Genomic DNA, 10,305 nt, shown 5'->3' on the forward strand with positions numbered 1-10,305 from the left:
GTGCCCTGGTGAACAGACGTTCTCCCAGTTCCTGGTGCACCCCCTTAATATACGTCATGCAAAGGGGCACCAAGTGCCAAGGGGGCTCTGTTAGAAAAGACAGGAGATGTTGACTTTTTGAGCGTATGGAGACAGAGAAACAAGAAGGTGCCTTCCATTGTACAAACGTAGTAGCAGCTACCGATGTCGTGTCACTACTTTTTAACTCAGTGACTATGAACCAAAGCTCAGTTTCTTTGATCAAAAAAAAATACTCCCCCGAAGTAATTTCTGCATGACCAAATCTCAGGGGGTGCACGTGCATTCGTGTGCATCCCCTACATATCGTCAATGAGCAGCGGCTTCCCACGATTCAGGAGCCGCTGTTGCTAAAATGGAGCAATATTAAAACTGGTGGTTGGATTCAGGAAAATGGTTGGCATGCTGTTTCTTAATGATAGGATTATAATGATAGGATTTCAAATGGATGTTGGTCCTTCAACATCACCAGTGCCTTCTGGGATAGACCGAAATGCTTCAAACCGTAAACAGGTTAAAAGCAAAAGGTGAAAGGGCAAAAGCGTGGGCCTGGGATGAGCAACAAATGACCATTATTACCAGAGATTGAACTTCTGACTCTCACACCCTTCATGGGGTTACATATTTAGGACTAGCCAGCTATCTTCCACCATGCAGAAGGCCCTCTCAGTGGCCAGGTACAACACAAACTGATCCAAGTTGTTTTGGAGAGTGAAGTGTCCAACCTCAAACAAGACACATGCCCAGACTTTGGGCCCTCCACTACAGAAAGGATGTGGACAAATTCGAGAGAGTCCAGCAAAGGGCAACAAAAATGGTTTGTGAGCTGAGGGACAGGACTGATGAGGAAGGGCTGAGGGAACTGGGCTGATTTAGTCTGCAGAAGAGAAGACTGAGGGGGACTTAATAGCAGCCTTCACCTCCCTGCAGGGGGGCTGCAAAGAGGATGGAGCTGGGCTGTTCTCAGTGCGGGCAGATAACAGGACAAGGAGCAACGGGCTCAAGTTGCAGCAAGGGAAGTTGAGGTTAGATATTGGGAAAAACTTTCTCAAATAGTAAAGCACTGGAGCAGGTTACCTGGAGAGGTGGTGTAGATCTCCATCCTTGGAGGTGTTTAAGACCCAGTAGACAAAGCCTTGGCTGGGATGATGTAGTTGGGGCTGGTCCTGATTGGAGCAGGGGGTTGGACTAATTGTGACCTCCTAAGATCCCTTTCAGCCCTCGATTTCCATGATTCTGCAACCAGGAACCAAAGGTGGAGAGTGTCATCCAGGCCAGCCTCTGTGAGCTGGTTCCTCTTCAGGGTCCCTGTCTTGGCCTGGTCCCACAGAAGATTGGCCAAGCAGGTTATGCTCTCCCCAGCCACTCAGTATGGGTCATAGAAAAGGTCCATGGTTTCAGAGATAGATAGATAGATAGATAGATAGATAGATAGATAGATAGATAGATAGATAGATAGATAGGGTGTGTATGTGTATTATATATTACATGGATGGATGGATGGATGGATGGATGGATAGATGGATATTATATATTAAAGTAGTGGCTATATTATGTTAGTATATATTCTAATATTGTAGTAGCTATATTAGTATATATTAAAATAGTATATATTAAAGTGATGCACCCAATGTAGACCAACTATTGAGCAAATTCACATATATCCACACGCACACATGTGCACACATGAACACACTCAAAGTAGATAGACCTTGCCCTAAAGACCTCGCAATTTAAATAGAAGCAGCATAAGGAAATATTTTCAATTGCACTTTATAAATGGGGAACTTGAGGCTCTGAGAAATTCAAACTCAGTTATTCCAGAGGTGCAGACCCCAGTGAGATCATTTGAACATCTGGCCCCAAGAAACTTGTCTGAGTTCCCCCGGAAAGCCTGTGGCAGAACTGGGAATTGAAGTCAGCCTCTTGGCATCCTGGTGTGACATCCTGGTTCGAGCCTGCAGGAAAGCAGGGTTTCCATGGGGCAGGGCATTGGGGTTGCTTCTAAAATTTGCTCACAGTCTGAATCAGGCCCCAAAGCAAATAGTCTGAAAAGGTCCCAGGAACTGGCGATTCCCTGGGGCCCTGCAGCTGGGCTCTGAAGTGGGCGGCCTCCACCATGCAGTCAGAAATGGATAAGGCCTGTTTCACTGAGCTGCTGAGGGAGGATGAGGCTGGGGTCAGGGCTTTCAGTCTCCTGGCTCTGCTGAAAAGGGATTGGAAATCTGCTGTCTGGATCTGCCCAAAGCTACAGACCACGGCGTTCCAGTAGGAAGGCTGCCACGGGGGTAGGGACATAGTGGGCCTCATCCCTCCTATCAGGTGCAGGTGTGGACTTCGGTGCAAAAGTGTATTTCTATTCCCTCCCTGTTCAAGTCCCTGGTAGGCAGTTAATGCAAAGGACAGTGGCATCCTCCTCCTGCTCGTTGCTGCTTTGGTGTGACACGGTCCTAAACACTGCACGATGATGCATTACAAAATTAGATGCATGCATGGATTTCCAAGATGTGAACCAAGCAGAACTGAACCCAGCTAGATGCCTGGTGCTTTAAGGGTCTCTGATGCTCAGGTATTGCCCATCTCCCAGTGGGTTGCAAAACCCAGAAGCTCCAGATGTCTTACTTTGGGGGACTTGAAGCAGATAGCTGTTCCCGGAGCAACTCAGACAAGTCTCTTGGGTCCAGATGTTCAAATGACCTCACTGGGATCTGCACCTCTGGATCAACTGAGTGTGAATTTCTCAGAGCCTCAAGTTCCCCATTTATGAAGTGCAATAGCCTTGCATTCAGCAAGACGTCACTGTCCCTGAGTTGCTTTGGATGTGACAGGTCGAGCTGAACCAACTGGTACTTTCCAATGAAACTTTGCATTGTCGGAAAATTCCCAGCCGCTTGTCATCCTCCTCCGCACACCCAGGCTTCCCCACTCTCTCATCCATGCGCTCGGCACAGATGGGAAGGATAATGGCTGATACCCTGGTGCCTTTGAACAGGCTACACAAAGCCCCTGTGCTCAGATGAAGAAGCAGAGAAAAACCAAGTCAGGGCAGAAGGCCCGTTCATGGCAACACATCCTCCCATGACGTCCCCCTCCATAATCCTCAGGGTGTGAGCATGGCTAATTCTTGGCAGTTTGAAAGAACCGATCGTATTTCTTCTGGACCTCCCACTGAAAATGCAGCAAGGCTGTATGAGTCTGTGGTTTTTAATGGGAGGTCTTCAAAGCCATGCATCTGGCTACAGATGGACTGATGGATCAAGATGGTATTTAATGGGGCGGGGTGAGGAGATCCAAATGACAACAGCTCATTGTGTATCCCCTTTCCATGAGGCAAAGGACCCCCAAAGTTGGTGAGAACATGGGCTGAATGGAGAGTTCCTCTGGCAAGGCTGGGACAGAAATGTCAAGTTTTCCATCGCTGCGAGGAAGGGAATATTCAGAATATTTCTAGGCCGAATGCCCTGCTGTAGCAGAGCTGAGCATGATGTGCATACCCAGCATGCCCTGGATCTTTCCCTCTTACCTCCAACGGCAAGTCTCTGCCACCTCCGACCAAGCCAGGGAGCCGTGCAATGAAAGCATGCCCTCCACCCTCCCTCCCAGAAAGTATGCATACAAACTGCTTACTGAATCAGACCAAAGGTCCAACCAGCCCAGTATCTTTTCTCCAACAGTAGCATGCAGAGGACGCTTTAAGGGAAGAGTATAAGAAACAGGACCAGGGAAGAATGATCCAGTCCCCATCAGCCCCTTCCACTCACCATAATTTGCTGACTCTGGAGATTGAAACCCACCCAGATGGTGGGTTTATCCTCCATCAGTTGATCTAATCCCTTCCTGAAGCCACTTACACTATTGGCCTCCACAACACCCTGTGGCAGGGAGTTCCTCAGATTAACGACGAGGGTAGGGGATGTAGCTGGTGCCTGGAGCATCCTCAGTGCCATCAGTGCATGCTTGGACCTGCTCACAAGCCATGTATACCTTCATTTGACTGTGTCGACATACTGTAGACTGGGCCTGAGGTCCAATGAGTCCCATATTTTGTGGCGAGCCCAAAATACTTTCAAACTGTGGTTCCACATATGATGGAGGTGAGTCTGCCAGGAAAGGGGATACATCCTGCAGATTGCTTTTCTCTGCTCTGATGGGATTCCCCCGCTCTCAACTATTTAAGACAACTTCCAGCCTTAGAAACCCTTTGGACTCTTTATTGTTACCGGAGGCCTCAACCTGGGAAGTGCCACCTTTCCTCTACTTCAGGCTGGCAAATCACTCGTCGGTCATCTGCAGATCCAGACATGGCGAGATACAGCCAAGGGCTTGGGTATTGCTACCTGAACCCACCGTTCGTAGGAACAAAGCACCTGCACTGAAATGCAGCAGTTCAACTGCTCAGCAATGCGGTGCAATTTTCTGGGGCTCTGTTATCTGGGATAACAGATCCCAATTCTTCACCCCTCCAAGGGAATGAATGCCACTGCCTGAAAGAGGCCAGGATTTTTATTTTTATTTTTTTGTGGATGATAACTTTGATGGGGACAGCTGCACAGTTCAAAGGACAGAGACAAGCTGTCAGCTACCACTGTGGCCTTGCGTGGGGTCTCTGAGGGAGAAGCAGACACCGCAGAGCTAAAAACCAGATGGAAAGCAGGCTTGTGTACAGCTCCAGCTGTACATAAAAGCGGGATAGGTGAGATATTACTGGGTAGCAGATGGATAAGAGAGATGCAGTAGAAGCCTGAAACATAGAAGAACATGACTTTTCAATTTATACACCTGGCCTTTTTCCTGGACCGTCACCCCAACACTACCACTACCTTAGAGGCTGCTTTCCTGTTCCCAGGATCTCCCGTGCCTCTAGTATCCCAATAGAAAGCAGCACCTTCAAGCCATAAGGCAGGCTTGTGAACCCATGTTAGCACATACCAGGAGCAACTCATTGCCACGAGATGCACACGCTGCTGCGGCTCCTGCAGTGGTCAGAGCTGAATGCATACTTCAATGATCAGAGGATACTAGAAAAATTGGGTTGAAGGGAGCTCAGGAGGTCACATCTAGTCCAACCCCCTGCTCCAAGCAGGACCAGCCCCAACTGCATCATCCCAGGCAAGGCTTTGTCTAGCCTGGTCCTAAAAACCTCCAAGGATGGAGAGTCCACAACCTCTCTGGGGAACCTACTACAGTGCTTTACTACCCTCCTGGTGAGAAAGTTTTTTCCTGATATCTACCCTCATCTTCCCTTGCTGCAACTTCAGACCATTGCTCCTTCTTCTGTCATCTGCCACCACCCTCCTTAAAGACCCCAGGTGCCACGGGATCTTTTAAGGTCCCACAGTGTGCCGTGCAATCTGAGCACTGTTCAGTGTGCAAACGCCTACACTTGATTCACAAGATAAGCCCGAAGATTTCAAATAGGAGTCCATATGGTCAAAAGCACTCTGACCTGCCGTGGGTTTCCTGAGGTCTTTGCAACAGAAAAATTGCATTAGTATTTTTTCTGTAGTGGAGAAACAAGTGAAAGCTAAAAGCTGGCATTTTCCAAGGGGGACTTTGCATCTCACAAAGGGGCCCTGGTGTTTGAAAAGGTGGTGAACTACTGGCTTAGCTAATCTTTTTAATTATATTTGCTTTGCAGAGGTGTGGGGACAGCTCACAGATGCTCCAAAGGATCTCCTCATTCAAGCTGGGAAAGGAGGAATAGGTGTTGGGGGTGGGAGGGTGGTTTAGCAAGGTTGATCGGTATTTTTTGTTGCTGTTGCTTTGTTTCCTTTCTAATGTAAAGACTTGTGAAGTGTTCCCGATACAGGACACAAAAAGACAGGGATGACCACTCTTCTCATTCAGTCTGTGCTGGCTGCCTTAAGGAGAACTGGCCCTTTACAGGAGCTGGGGCTCAATTTTACCTGTGCCAGGCTTTGCTCTGCTTTTCAGGTGAAGGGATTGCCGGGGCCAGTCTGGTTACACTGGGGATTGGGAACAGTGGGTGAGGCCTGATCCCCTCCGGGGCTCAGCAGTGAGTCACCGAAGTGGTGGTTTAGATGCAAACCATGTGTCTGTGCATGATGTTGGATGATCCTGTCTACCTCAATGAAATGAGCTCAGCAGCTTCATAGGTGACCCCTGGAGAGGAGGAAGTCTCCTGCAGTGAACAGGCCTGAAGCCAAACCAGATAAAGGGCTGTTGATGAAAAGCATCACATCTCCCCTTCCCTTTGCCATCAAAACCCCTCTCTTTTAGAGAAAAAGTTTGCACGGGAGGGGAGCTGTGAATTTAATCAGCTGCAAGGAGAGCGTGGGATGCTTGGGAGAATTATAAAGCCTATCGTTAGGGTAAAGGGATTAAATTTGGGTGGATTAAGTGGGAATGCCTTAAAAGATTTGCTAAATATCGTACAGGGAAAGCGATTGAACCCTGTTGCAACTGACTTTTAAAGCTGAAGGCGACAAAACTCCGCAAAACCGGCTGCAGAGAGCAAGGCTGCCACGGGGGCAGGCCTGAATGCACAGATTGTTTCTATGGTTAACCATTATGGTTATGGTACTATAGCAGATCCAAATGCTCCTCTAGAAGTGCAGTTATCACTATATAACTGCGATAATTGGGAGAGTCGGGACTTCAGTCTCGTCGTATAGCTCCGGATCTAGTCACTGCTACGACTGGAGATAAATGCGACTTCCTCTAGCTCCGAGTCATAGCAGATCTATTCTCTTCTGCGCAGGGTTTTCGTTGTCAGTTAATATACACCCAAAGCCACTTCGGTACTGCCTGTACCTACAGCTTCTTTCACAGACAAGGTTACAGAGATACGGAGATACGGTGAAAGCTTTCCCAGCCCATTGGAAGGGGTGAGAAAGTTCTGGTCTCAAACAATGGGCCCGTTCAGCCATCGCTGCCTGAGGACGGTCTGCAAACTTAGCGCTGTCTCCCCACCATCACCACCACCCAAAAAGGGCAAATGGCAAAGGATGACCAAACAGCCAGATTTCACACCGACTTGCCACGTCCTGTGTGCACAGCTGTGTGTGTGCATGCTCCGCTGCTGACCTTCATGCCGTTTGCTCTGGCTAGGATGTGCTGAGAAAGAGAACCGGGCCTGGAAATGCTCTATTCACTGTTTTATCACTTATCTCTAGCTGACTCTGTGTTGCAGACGTGGGACTAGATTCTTCCTCTGGTTCAAATAGCTGTGTGAGTTCACACCTGCCAAGGATCTGGCCCGTTGTGTTGACAAAGGCCTACGTTCTCCTCTCTCCATCAACTTCTGTCGGCTTACAGCCAGGGAGGCTTTGATGTCAGGAGATCAGCATGATATTGTGCGTAATGTGGATGTGTCCTATTGCCACCCCCTAAGGAAAGATTATATTAGGGATTATAGATGTAGGGGGTCTTGGATGAAAGTAACAATAGCTCTTATTCTTGGTTGCACAATTAGCTCGGAGCTTATTGCTGAAAAATGGAATTAGATCGATTGGGCAGTTTTCTGAATGAGGAGTGTGCTTCCCCATTAGATTACAGAGGCTTAAAAATGTGTTGGGATATACTAGGACATGCTTCATGGCACAAGGTAACACGTGCATTGAAATTACTTACTTTTCACCCTTGTTTGGTTGCGACTGGATGTTGATGAAGTCAAGTGACCAGATTAGCAGAACCTATGCTTTCATCCCACATAGTAATCCTTCTAGTCCTATACATAGATTATACTGGGTGCATCTACGCATGCACTTTACTGTGGGTTTGACTAATTAGCTCCACAGTAAAGCATCTCCATCTACCTGTGCACCAGTATTAAGGCACAGTAAATTAATTAACTGTGCCGTAGGATAGTACTTCTGAGGCAAGTACTATCCCACAGCAGAATAATTTACACTGCTGCAATGCATGTGTAAATGGTGACCGGCGCTGGCTGGGGTATGAGGGTGCTACAATTTGGGGTCTGCCTGCCAGCTAGCCCTGAACACTAGCACCCTTATGCCCCAGCCAGCCTGTCTGCTGCTCGATGCCACCATCCAGAGCCCAGGGCTCACCCTCCAGCCCCCTGCCAGCCCAGGACTACTCTACCCTGGCTCAACATGCTGTGGTCCCACACACAGATGTAAATGCTGCACCCAAGAGAAATAAGCACCGGCCCAAACTATGCTGGAGTCGATTGCTTCACACTAATTGCAGTGTAGATGCACCCACTGTGGAGAGACGAAACTATTGAGTTGGGAGGATTTAGAGAGAGCAAAAGGGTTTAAGGCTAGAACAGAGTAACGTTGCCTGGATTTGTGGATGTAAGGTTGGCTGGTCCAGCATAAGGTGGAGCAAGCGCCAAGTATGTATGAAACGGACTGGATGATGTCCATGTCAACACTGCTATTGGTGTGCGTGTCTGGTCAAGAGTAGGGGTGGGTATTGCAGCTTTCCATCATGCTTTCAGAAGCTCAGGGGAAAAACCTGGGATGCCATCTGCTCAGCTCCCCATGCCATTTGCACTCTCCCTGGCCACGCATAGCTCTTCTCCTTGTGGCCTGGTGGGCCAGCTTCGGCAGGACAGGTGGCGGTTGCTCTTGGATCTGCTCAACCCATGGCTTGGTGACTAGGGCAATTTGCTGGGAAGCAGGAGATGACTCAAACCTGGGTGTCCCACACCTTAGTCAAGTGTCCTAACTGCTGAGGCTAATATATACCTTCCATGGTACTAATTCATCCTGCCCTACACTCCACAGGGGTCCCCTCATGGGTCCAAGACATGGATATCTGTTGGCTATGGGTGAGAGTATAGAAAGCCTAGAAAAAACAAGGGAAATAGGTTCTTCTCTGATCAGCCCTGAAGAAAATGGCCATGCCAAGTTAACAGACACTTCAAAGGATACCCCAGGAGGGAATCCAGCTGAAGATACCCAGCAGTGCAGCCCAATTTGAATGATGCTGCCAGAGACCTAGGTCGAAAGGGCCGGATTATTATAAAGGAACTGATACCAGGATCCACTCCTTAGTCTTTTGGACTGTGGAGTTCCCATTCAAAAGCCTTGATGGTTTCTCAATGGCTGTTCAATATTACAGGAGACTTTAGGAGGTGGTTGTCAATCTACTTCCCTCCAAAAATTACCCTTACTGGCAGCCTCCAAAGAGAAGTCAAGGAACAAATATAACAGGAAGTGTGACCGTCTTTCCGACTTGGAAATGGTCCCTCCAGAGCAGTACTGGGATATGCTATTGCTTGTAGTGATGCTGCCATGGTGAATCTTCACTACAACGAGGCTGACAGTCCAAAAGTGCAGTTCTCTATCATCTCCTACCCTAACTAAATCCATAACTACATACCAGTCTTGTTGCCTTTTCTTTTTTATTTGTATAAAGTAACCGTGTTGTGCTGTACCTTCATACTCACAGCGGGAGACAGCCTCTGTCCTAATACATCGTTAGAGGCTTTAATGATCATTTTCTAACACAAAAGATTTTGCATGGAGCGCAAGATAACTATTTTGGACCCCAGAAGGACTGCGAATGATCAATTGATCAGTACACAAAAAGAGGACGGTTGCTTGGAGACCGATGATCATGATCTCATTGCATTTAATACCGGTAAACAGAAAAGGGCTTCAAACAGTAATATATATCCTTGGAGCTTCATAAAAACTGACAGCTCAAGAGTTGAGGAAAGATATAAAGTTAAACTGAGTGGGAGGAAAACCCTAGGGACAAAATGTCTATGAAAATTCAAAGCTTATTAGTTGGCCAAAAGGGCATGATTTTACAATCAAGAATAGTGAAGCAAATGTGAACATCAGAAATAAAATACCACAATACGTAACAGGAAGGATTGTAGATGACAATAAATATATATTAAAAGTTATGAAGGGCACAAAATTTATAAGGAAGGATAAGAACATTAGATGAAAATCTATATCTAACTGGTCTAAGGCAAATAAGGAGGAGGTTTGGGTTATATAGCTAAGATTTCTTCAGTGATAAGGACCTATTAATACACAAAGATACCAACATTGTTAATAATAATGTGGAAACTGTAGAAATGTTGAAGTAAGACTTATGTTCTATTGTTTGGAAAAAAAGCAGACGACGTGCTTGCTTCTTGAGGATGATGGATACTTTCCATCCTGTGAATAGCTGAAAGGGATGTTAGACAACACTTATGAAGAATAAACTTGTTCTAAAATGTGCCGGGCCAGATATTTTGCACTTATGGGACCTCAAATAATTCAGAGATCTCCGGACTGCTGATGTTAAGTTAAAGGGGGAGGAAGGTGCTTGGTAGATCAGAGAAATTTGAGAACACTG

Source organism: Alligator mississippiensis, chromosome 5, assembly GCF_030867095.1.
Source record: "Alligator mississippiensis isolate rAllMis1 chromosome 5, rAllMis1, whole genome shotgun sequence".
Taxonomy (NCBI): domain Eukaryota; kingdom Metazoa; phylum Chordata; order Crocodylia; family Alligatoridae; genus Alligator; species Alligator mississippiensis.